Genomic DNA, 12,138 nt, shown 5'->3' with positions numbered 1-12,138 from the left:
AATCCTAAAAGAGGTTTCCAGATTGGAAATACTTAGTAAGCTGAGCAGTGAAACAGTCACATCTCTAGCCTGACATGTTTGTGGAAACTCTTCTAGCAATCATTGCCACCAGTCATGTTCCAGAAGGGTCTCAACGCACCGTAGCTATTGCAATGAGGAGGGCACAAGCACTGTAACTAACACCCCACTTAGGGGATTAAAAATGAGATTTGCCTGCTGTACTGTCCCAGGGTGCATGAACTGTGACAGCCAGTCACATCCATGTAAGGTGGAAACCAGCCCTCAGGGGAACGCTTGCATCCTGTGTGTAGGCAGGAGGGGAAAAAGGGTTGAGGCTGTTTCTGCTGACACCACTCAGGCATTCCCTGTGAGTCAGCTGGTGAGCTGATGGCCAGAGCAGGAAGCAGATGCTGCAAGTGTGCCCACCTGCTGCTAGGGACCATTCTATGCTCCTGCTGTGCAGACTGCTTGCTGGGGCCACAGCTGACTCACCCCCACCAGGAACCCTGAGTGCAGGCCAGACAGAGTGATGGGGTGCCTGCAAGGGGTTTAGGAACAAGACAGGGCAGAGTACATCAATTCATCTAGATATTTGCCTAGTTTTACAACAGGCAACATAAAAAGCACTAGCAAAGTCAATACAAACTAAAATTTCATATCAACAATGACTTGTTGATACTGCTCTATATACTATATACTGAAGTGTAGGTACAATATTTTTATTCCAATTAATTTATAATTCTATGGTAAAAATGAGAAAGTAAGCAATTGTTCGGTAATAGTGTGCCGTGTCACTTTTGTATTTTTATGTCTGATTTTGTAAGCACGTAATTTTTAAGTGAGGTGTAACTTGGGGGTACGCAAGACAAATCAGACTTCTGAAAGGAGTACAGTAGTCTGGAAAGGTTGAGAGCCATTGAACTAGACGATGCTGTTCTTCCATTTCTCTCAGCAGTATCCTGCAACTCTGAATTCCACAGGATAAGTACACCGTGAGAGATGGGGAATATTTTTTTCATTTAATAGTGTGTATGGACCACACTGTATTGGTATTTTCTGCCAATAAAGACCACAAAAGAAGGCAACGAAAGAATTACAGGTACTGTTACTAAATTTGCTAACATTGGACAGTAGCAGCTATTTTTTATTTGCATAATTGGATGGCCTACAAGCTTCTACTGAGGTTAGGGCCTTATTGTCCTAGATGCTGTATAAACATATAGTAACAGACAGTCGCTGTCTCCAAGAGCTTACTATTTAAAGCGACAAGACAGATAAATGCTGGGAGGCAAAAAAAGCATAGAGAAGGGAAGTGACTTGCTTAAGGATTTTAGAAAGATATTTACATTATGATACAAATTAAAAGTAACCTGTGATGTTCTAGATTGTCATGGAATTGTGCAAACAATTCTTGGTTTGGAAAAAGGTTTATTATAGCTGAAATTTAGCTATGGTTATTTTAAATTGGATAATATGGTATATTACTATTCCCTGATTGGATTAGAACAACTCCTTAGATTTAGATAAAACTGGACCAGTTTCTGTGGGTTGAACCAGCTGGTACCTTTCTCTAGTGGCTGAATTTTGTGCTCCGGAGTCTGAGATTTCTTTTTTAACCAAAAAAATTTTTAGTTATTTTGGATACAAAAATAATTAAAAATCAAAAAGCAAGCAGTATATGAATCAATGTGGTAACGATGGCCAACAGTTGAAAACAATAGATCTAGGGCATATTTACATTTGAATATTCAAGAAATACTCAGAAAAGTTAAGACCAATGAAAGAAAGGTGTGAAGTTAAAGTTCATTAAACCCCAGTTCTTATTCACAAGCAAAGTGGCCTTAGTTTGCTTTAGTTTAATTTTAGGGGATTAAGGAGATTAAGCCCCTAAAATAGTGTAAGCGCTGCCCCTTTTTCTGTTAGATGAGTGATTATGCTAAGCCTATCAAAATGTCCACGTTAACTATTTCATTGCTGATCACAGCACACAAAGTAAAGATAGTCAGGTGTTATGAAGTTCTTCTCAATTAAGTAAAAGAAAAGGAGGACTTGTGGCACCTTAGAGACTAACAAATTTAATTGAGCATAAACTTTTGTGAGCTACAGCTCACTTCATTGGATGCATCCGATGGAGTGAGCTGTAGCTCACGAAAGCTTATGCTCAAATAAATTTGTTAGTCTCTAAGGAGCCACAAGTCCTCCTTTTCTTTTTGCAGATACAGACTAACACGGCTGCTACTCTGAGACCTCTCAATTAAGTGTTATCTTATTTTGGTCTTGTGAGTCTGAGTTGTGGTTGGAGTTTGGGAGAATGTCAGAATATTATTTTGTCCAGTCTGACCTTTTTATAATCTGTTTTCTGGTGCCAATACCAGCATTTATTGCTTCAATATTTGTTTTCCACAGATATTCTCCAATATCTGCTGAAAACACACTGAGTTGGGGAACATTTTTCAACTAATTTGTCTGCTAGAATATCTGTAGAAAGTGAATGCAAAGGGAAACAAACATGAAGGGAATTCATTTAAAAACTCAAATATTTGCAGGGCTGGGGGGGGTGGTACTGTTTTGTTTTGCAGTGTTTTCCTATCTCCAGTTAGAAATTATTTTACAGCCACCAGAATCACTGACTTAGAAGTACTTCTGGTAATCGAAAATCCATAAATCTCAAGCCCTCATCATTCTATTGCCTTTATAAACAGGGCTCAGTCTTTCAAAAAAGGAAAAAAGATATCCTCGCAGGTTTCTGAAACAAGTACTTTGAAAACTGGTTGGTGATTTATGAATGCTGAAATACAAATGCATCCCCGAGGAAGAAAGTTTCAGACTAGATAAACATTTTTTTCTGACTGTCATGGGGATAATATAATTTTGGATCACAGAGTCACTCTGAACAGATTGGTCTGCATCCTCCTCCTGACATTGCTACGGATCTTGTACCACTAAGGCTGCTCAAATGAATGTGTCTTGCAATAATGCAGTGCCTGGGGCTGAACCAGCACATTGCAATGGAGGCATTGTTCTCCACTGGCTTGGGCATCACATCAAAGCAACTCTTTTGAAACCGTCTGAATGCATTTGGTTACCATAATGATGTGTGTGCTATAAAACCCCAGGTGGCTTAAAAACTGTCCCCCCACAAATTTAAACTTAAACTCAGTGAGACAAGATCTGCTGAGTGGTTTCAGCCTGTCAGGAAACACCATGAGTGTCAAATGAGCGTCTCTTACTGATCTGGAGGTCGTGATTTCATTGAAAAATCACATCACGGTTCTTGGAAAGGGCCATTACTTACCCGCATGAAAGGGCTGACATTTAGAACTCAATGTGGTTGGGGAGCTGTTTCGATGGCTGGCTGACTCCCTTGGGTTGCAAACCAGCCAAATGGAATGTTTCTGGGATGGGACAGTGGGCTATTTTTGCTGCAGGAGGAAAGTGAGAGTCAGGGATTTGTCATAAGGCACGTGAAGGAGAATCTCGGAATCCAGCCTGAGGGAAAAGAATCCTGGGTGAGCTTTGCAGAAGGGGCACCTTTCATTTTTTTATGAAGGGAGAATGCAAAATCAGCTTCTGAGAAGTGACCAATAGAAATGTCTCTGTTTGATTCAGTTAAGAACAAATGGTTTAAGGAGTCATTTTGGCTAAGTGGGCCCAAGGAAGGGAGCTTCACTCAATAAACCTTTTGTCATCATACTATACTTTTGGTGATAGGTGTCACTTCTAGCCAGTTTGACACAAGAGTAAGGGGAGCTTGGTCAGCTTGTGGCCTCTTTGCTTCAGAGCACCAGCCATCCTGTTGCATGTTCTCATGTATAGTGGGCTCTATGCAGTTCATAGGAGGAAAGTCTGGACTGCAGGCTCATAATTTGATGATGATGATAACGGAAGGAGACACTCCTCTGAATTATAAATATTTAAAGTAAAACAATAATAATAAAAAGGCTCCTTACCTTAGCTGTGAATAAAAACAAAACAGAAATAAAACCAAAAAATGAAATAGACAAATATGTCCCGGGTGTGGACCTCATACCAGGCATAATACATCTAGCCCAGTGTTTTGTCCCACCCTGCTGTTTCTCAAAAAAGAAAAGGAGTACTTGTGGCACCTTAGAGACTAACAAATGCATCCGATGAAGTGAGCTGTAGCTCACAAAAGCTTATGCTCAAATAAATGTTAGTCTCTAAGGTGCCACAAGTACTCCTTTTCTAATTAAGAAATAAACAAACACCTACCCAGCAACACCAAAACTTTGCCTGATGTGTACATGCCAATGATGTGAACATGCATATGCAAAGGCACATTTTAATAGATGAATGTGCATTTTCAAATGTGCAGGTTCATTTCTGAAAAGAATGTGTTTTGTTGTCATTTCTTTGGCTTGAAGATATAAAAATTTTATTAAAGCTAATGTTAAAAAAATTATATAGTAAACAGGTTATGAAAAGAATGTCTGTATATTATTACTGCATAGAAGAAAAGTGCTGGTTTATTCAGGCTTCACTCTACCTGGTTGCCTGAAGTAGCAAAATATTTAGCAGCTGTTTAATATGTGAGTGACTAGGTAGTGTAATGGGAGTACCCTTCATAGTTTGTCTGCTATAGCAGTTATCAATAAGCCAGACTTAACCTTACAAAAGAAATGCTATCCGATCATGATTATCTGTGAATAGTTTTGTATAGTTCACATAAATCCATTCATCTAAACAAATGAACAAAATATTTAGCAGATGTGTAAGTAACTTTTCAAAAGCATATTGCTTTTAAATATTAGCTTAGCTAATGGGCTTGTCTCTCCAGAGAAAAGATAAAATATACTTTTATACCCCACAGAGATAACCTACTTACCAATAACTTAAATGCAAATCACTTAAAAGGAGATGTGACTTGAAATCAAAATTAAAAAGCCACTTTTGAACCTATTCATGCTAACTGACAGCAATAGTTACAATCTACAAATTGGGAGTAATAAAATACATTTTATTTTTCTCATTCCTGCGCTGATAATATTTAGACACTGCTTGTGTGTGTGTGTGTGTGTAATTATGTACAAGTTTTTGATCTTTCTTTTAACAGCCACTCCAAGTGTTCCTGCTTTATGTTTCTTCTAATTTCAAGGCCCCATGCTTCATTCACCATCCTTTCCATTAAGATGTACTGCTGCTCCTTGGGACCAGTCACTGTCATTCTTTATTTAGAGGATTTGCTGTTGAATGACATAAGGCACTACATTAAGAGAACTTCCAGCTATGACCCAGATACATACCAAGAGCCTGGAACCAAAGATGAATGTAAGTCAATGATGTGGTAGGAGAAAGCACAGCATTGTCATTAGGCAAATGAGCCAGTCCCCACCATGGTATTTTTAGTTTTGTTTTAAGTAGATGGACTGTGCGTGGAGATTGCCTTATCTAAAGTTGATAAAAAGTTGAATCTTTGCACACATTATATAGTATCTTCCTAGCTCTTTGGCTTAATTTACAAAATGTGTCATAATATGGGAGTTTTATTGTCTGCAATTTATGTAAGAAAGTTGTAAGAAGTAGTCAAAATAAGTTTCAACAGATTCTGTGTAGTGTCTCCCACCCAGTTTGGCTGAAAATTAATGCTCACCATTAATGATGATAAATGATATCCAATTGATATTATGTGGTGTCTTTCTTTACCGAGGGATCTCAAAGCCTTGTATGTCAATGGGATTTGATGATGAAAGAAGTGTTCATTTCTAGGGCTACCTGTTATCTGGAGTTACATGTTGTTTCAGAGTAGCAGCCATGTTAGTCTGTATTCGCAAAAAGAAAAGGAGTACTTGTTGCACCTTAGAGACTAACAATTTTATTTGAGCATAAGCTTTCGTGAGCTACAGCTCACTTCATCGGATGCATTCAGTGGAAAATACAGTGGGGTGTTTTAAATACCAGGTGCTTAAATTACGCACACAAGCAGGTAGTTGTGCCTGCAACATAAATATCATCTTGCTTCAAAAAGGTACTTGAATCACCCTTTCCCCTGTCACTTGTATATTACATGTGCAGATATCGTGACTGCTCATGTGTACACCTATTTTTGCAGACACAAAGAAGGCATTGAAAACATAGGACCAATTCTCACTTCTGGCTGAAATGAGTTCAGCACAGGTCAGAAAGGAAGAAGAGCAAAGGCGGCTTCATCCCCTATGCACCAGCAGTCCCTATAACAGTGGTGCACAGAAAATTGAGAGGTCTTGACCTGGGTGGAGCACAATCTGAGAACATGAGTGTGAGAGGGCCACAGTGACATGTTCTTCAGATAGAAGGGAGGAAGTGTACAAAAAGGATAGAAACCTGGCAACTTGTCATTAAAGGCCTGAAATTAAAAACCCAGGGGCTGGTATTTATTGCACCAGTGTAAATCAGAAATAACTCAACTGAAACCAATGGAGTGACCCAAAGTGTAGAGCCAAGGTTAAGTTTGATCAGAATGAAGTCTCTAGTCCCAACCATCCTATGTCCCACATACGCTGTGTTCTTTTGGGGCCTGGCCAGGCTTGGCCTGCTAGGAAGTGCCCAAGCTAGATATATGGGAGCTAGTCAAACCACAACAATGAAACATCTAACCAGCCTACATACTTCAAAATACTCCAATTAACTCATCCTTTTGTTAATCAAACACTGCATTTCCCACTTCCTATCTGTGAAGTTCTGTTCTACACACACAATTACTAAGTCTGGACACTGCTTTCAAACACTTAAAGTCACTGTCATTACCCCAGAAGCTCTTCACAGTATCCTGTAAGTTATGAAATTATGGCCAAATAAACATAAGACTTGATGAGTCAGAACAAAGGAAGATGAGTAACTAATATACAAATCAACTATCTTTAAGGAAAAGCAAGTTGTTTCCTGTGGGCATTGAAATGCAAAAGGGTGGTTCTCTATAGCTTTTGTCTTTGGTTATTTTTCCTTTTGTCTCTGTGAGCCTACAATAAGGGAAGCATACCCTCAGTATCTGTCCATTTCACAAACTGTACAGCATTCCCTTCCCTGCCTCATCCCCATCTCTCATTAGCAGATCACAGAGCGTAACTTGTGATGCTGGGGTAACTGGTGTGTCCTCTGGCCAGTGTTCAGAGGGTCAGTTAGCAAAGGTTGTTTCTGACGTGGTAATGGTTTTTTAAAAAATAAGAAAGGCATCACAAATGCTGCAATAGCCCTTTCTCTGATGTACATTCCTTTTCTGCCACATTTCTCATATAAAGAAAAGGAGTACTTGTGGCACCTTAGAGACTAACAAATTTATTAGAGCATAAGCTTTCATGAGCTACAGCTCACTTCATCGGATGCATTTGATGGAAATGCATCTGATGAAATGAGCTGTAGCTCACGAAAGCTTATGCTCTAATAAATTTGTTAGTCTCTAAGGTGCCACAAGTACTCCTTTTCTTTTTGCGAATACAGACGAACACGGCTGCTACTCTGAAACATTTCTCATATAGTTAATTCAAGTAGGCATACTCAGGAGCATCTTGCCTTTTGTGACATCTTTTCTGGGTCCTGGGTGTTCATAGGTTCCTTCTCTTTTGACCTGTCATGCAAACTCATAGTGGCTTTCTGCTGCATGCTGGGGACCCAAAACAATGTAGAGAATCTAATCTATTTATGGTTTGACTCTGTGCCCATCCCTGTGGTACCTAAGTATCTCTAGCAATAAACATGCACAGAAGCAATTAGATACCATGGCCTCTGAAAATCTTGCCAAAGTCTCTACTTTCAGAAAATCCAAAGTGTTGAGCACACAGCTGGAGGCAGGGCCTCAAGACAAACTGGACAGCCAGAGAGAAGGCTGAATTTTAAGAACTCTACCCCGCCCCATATTTAGCTTTGAAAATTTCCCAAATTTCCTAATTAGTACATACTAACCAAAAGTTGGTGGATTTTTCCCGTATTGCTCAGGGACAAACCTTAAACTAGCCTTTTCTTTGCAAGGTTAGTAGCCCAGCAGAACTTCAATGACAGTCTTTGCTTTATCACATTAACCATTACTTAGAAAGGGCAAAAAAGCTGGAAATGCAGGGAAAAAATGTGACTGCTCACAAAATAGGAAATAAGTAAATGCAAAATAATTATAATTTACCCCACTTTTGGTAGTACCCTTTAAACCTCTGTTTCTTCAGGAAAGAATATTCTGCTCTGTGAATCTAAAGTATCTAAGAATAGAGGTAGAATGCTCTGTTTCCTTCCTATGAACTGTAGAAGTATGGATTGGATAAGCTTTGTGGGTGAAGTCATGTATCCAGCAAGTCAGAATGATTTATAAGTAGCTGATAGACACAAGCAGACTAGTCAGAGTGGAGAAATTAGAAAATAAGTACAGCTGTCCTTCTGAAATATTCTCTGAGAGCATGAATTTGATGCTAAGAGCTGAAAATGGCACTTGGATGATAATAAGGGTGTATGGGGGGAGAGGGAAGAGACAGGGTTTTTTTCTAAATGAAAATTGTATACCTTTACATTGCTGTTCCTTGCCTCTGTTTATCTGATGGCTCAGCATCTGCTCAGGGTGGTAAGAGTACAAAATATTGCAACAGTCACCAAGGGGGAGTGCAGTAGATTGTTTTAAAAATATTATTTGTAAGGGAGTTATTGCTGATGTAAGATGTTAAATGATCAGTCCTGAAAACTGAAATCCTTTGTTTGTCTTCAAAACAGGTTCAGCATGAGGACTTTTCCCCATCAATGTGCCTCAATAAAATTCTGAGTTGCAAAGTACCCTTTCCAAGTACATTCAGTTTTTGATGCCAGCTGCAGAGTGGCAAGTTTTTGTGACATAGACAGCAGTCCACAAGGAGCTGTTTAGACACCAACTACCAGTCACGACCAACATGGGGCAGGTTTGAACTGGGGATGCAGAAACAATGGCCCCCATAGTGCATCTTATCATCAGTCCCCCATCACATCCAATCCCTATCCCTTTGGAGTGGTCTTAAAAACATTTCACCAGAACTTTGGATGTGTATCTAGAATACTTTGATTTATAAGAGATACAAATAGAAAATTTGTTTTGTCAACCATTACATATGTAGGTGTCATTTAAAACATAAGAAATGTTTTATTTAGTGTAGCGAGGTGGTGTGGATCCCCGCCGCCCCGGAGAGGGACGAGCCCATCCAGAGGCCAGAGTGGGCGGAGCTAGGGAGCTCTGAGCCCGCCCCTCAGAGGATCAGGTGGTGACCCGAAAGTATAAAGGCTCGCCCTCAGAGCTCACTAGAGGGCCAGCCGCAGGAGGGAAGCCAGATGCCTCCAGCCTCGCCCGCGACTGGGAAACCCCTGTGGCCCAAGGGGCACACCAGGACTGGCCCGACTTGCCCTGTGAACGCTATCCAGAGGAGTTGCTAGGCCTGCCGCTCACTCGGTACCCCGAGGAACCTATGGTGTTGGACCCCCGGAGGACTCCACCATGACTCAGGTACCACCAGAGGGGGAGTCAGGAAGTAGCCCAGGGACAGCTGACCCTAGTCTGGCTGTAGCATTGCCAGAGCCCATGTCGGTGTGTTGTGGCCAGGATCCCCACTGACACAGCAGCGGATCTTCTACCGCTGTGAGGACCCCGGGCTGGGACGCAGTGGAGTGGGAGGGCCTGCATCCCCCCCTGCCACCCAACTCGTCGGTGGCAGTCTCCCCCTCTCCCAAACCATTTGGAGGCTTAGGCCTACTGTTACGCTCAGCCCTGCCTGAGGGCCTGAGCTCCTGACTCAGTATTGCCCCTCCCTGACCTAGGGCCAGGGCTCACTACCGTTTATATTGCTACTGCTATAGTATTGTTGTGCAGCCCTGCCTGAGGGCCTGAGTCATTATTGCCCCGCCCTGATCTAGGGCCCCGGCATAACTGTACTTATTTTCTGCCTCCACAAGAGCCACCAGGGAAGACTTCCGTGGCTGAACTAATTCCCCAATCCTGAGCTGTGTGTAGTGAGCCCTTGTGGCTCCCCACCGCCCCGGAGAGGGTTGAGCCCCGGCTAGCCCCTTTACACTTAGTAAAGAGGAAGCATTGTCAAGTGACTAAATTACTGGACAGTGCTCCCTCTTTACTAAGGTTTCAGAGTAGCAGCCGTGTTAGTCTGTATTCGCAAAAAGAAAAGGAGTACTTGTGGCACCTTAGAGACTAACAAATTTATTAGAGCATAAGCTTTCGTGAGCTACAGCTCACTTCATCATTGGATGCATCCGATGAAGTGAGCTGTAGCTCACGAAAGCTTATGCTCTAATAAATTTGTTAGTCTCTAAGGTGCCACAAGTACTCCTTTCCTCTTTACTAAGTATCTCATGGAATGGAGTGTTTGTAAAGTGCCGTGATCCTTGGATGGAAGGAGATGTAAAATGCAAACTATGTTATGGTATTGTGATAAATCATACTCTGTCATTCATGCCATCCTTTTCTTTGCCATTCTCTGAGGGATTTTATAACCTGTCACAGATAAACAGTTTGCAGTTCTGTCATACAGCAGTGCTATAAATTCAGTAAAGACACTTGTATATCTCTAAAGAAGTTTTCTGGAGGGGACAGCTTGAGATTGTGCATGTTAAAAATGATGGTGACGAGAAGGTAGACAGTAGAAGTAGCGGAATGGGGGCTGGGGGAGGGGAGAGGTTCTGGTCTCAGGCAGCTGACAAATGAGCATGCAAGCATACTTGGCAAGCTCAGCAGCTCTCTAAAAGGGATGAGTTTGAGCTAGAGACCGAAGGTAAACAGTAAAAAGAACAAGGCACATTTTATGACTAACATAAATAAGCCCAAAATAAACATTTAACTCAGTCCTTTCTTTGCAAGCAAGCTAGAAACGACAGCTGGCTGTAATGTATGTACAAACCCTGTTATTACAGAACACTACTTCCAAACCCCAATACACACTGAAGTGAAGCTAAAGAAGCAATGTGTGTTACTTGGCCATTCATGCACAATAACTACTTCACTTCCACATGTCACTTAAAAAGAGAGCAAGGTTTTTCCCCTTAGTATTACTTTCAGACATAATAAACTTTACATGTTCTTTGTTTGTCCCCATTGGGATAAGGTACTGTCATTTATAAAAGGTCTTTGGAAATAGCAACACATTTCCCTATAGTTGAGACGGAATGACTCAAGCAGTTCATAAGCCACAAGAAATCTAATTGAAATGTGTAATTCAAATAATAGACCAAAATCTAATAGAAATTGTCTAAAGTATATTTAATGACAGATTAGTCACTTTAGACTGTATATCTAGATGCAAACTACTATAATAGCTTGAAGCCTTATAGGAAAAGAAATAGGAAGGACTCCTGTAAAATTAACAGCTGTGTATTAGTCTGTGTCTCAGTCAAAACATACATTTGTTTCAGTGGTAGTTTAACTTGAGTGGTCTCCAGGTTAGCAGGATTTGGTCTCCAGAGTGGAGCCCTCTCGCCGCTCTGGTGAGAACTGCTGTACACAGCTATCAAAGCTGTGTAGAGAAAAGTCTGATTTTTAGTTTAACTGATATGTGAAAAAGATAACGTGATACTAGGAAATTTTGTAGTAATGTTAGCCTGATCTTTGACTGTTAGGCTGAATAGGCTTATCCTCCATTTAGAGCCAAGTGTGAATGTTGGATTTTCCTACTTCTAAACTAACTCTTCAGTCAGGACTCAAGATTTTTATCACTTAGCCACAAGGATCTTCTGTATGCTGTTAGTATCTTATCTTTATTTCCTTTACAACTCTGTGCTTTCAAAGTATTACTCTCTGCTGTGTATAAAATGGAGGAAAGGTTTAGCTTACTGTGTGTTTTACTATCAATTTCATGGATGGTAATACAGTGTTAAGTTGTGCTTAGGCCAGGGAAAGTTCTCTGCTATTTCACGCAACTTCACCCCCAAAATCTTCATCTAGAATAGATAACCAGTAATGGAAACATCAAGTAAGAAACATTATATTGTCAGATCAGGCTCTCAGCCTATGGCTTTTGTTTTGAGCTGCACTTAAATTCTGTTATGCTTTGGCACAGCAGACTAAAAGAGATAACAGGGAAAATATCTTTTTTGTTTTACTTTCTATTTGAAAGTCCTTGGTGTATAGGTAACTTCTCAGCTTCCCCTCTAGTTTGTATCAGTTGCGCACACAAACAACACTTCAGGAAAAAGTAT

Source organism: Dermochelys coriacea, chromosome 9, assembly GCF_009764565.3.
Source record: "Dermochelys coriacea isolate rDerCor1 chromosome 9, rDerCor1.pri.v4, whole genome shotgun sequence".
In the NCBI taxonomy this organism is placed as follows: Eukaryota; Metazoa; Chordata; order Testudines; family Dermochelyidae; genus Dermochelys; species Dermochelys coriacea.
The sequence above is the reverse complement of the archived record's forward strand: the minus strand, read 5'-3'. Positions refer to the sequence as shown.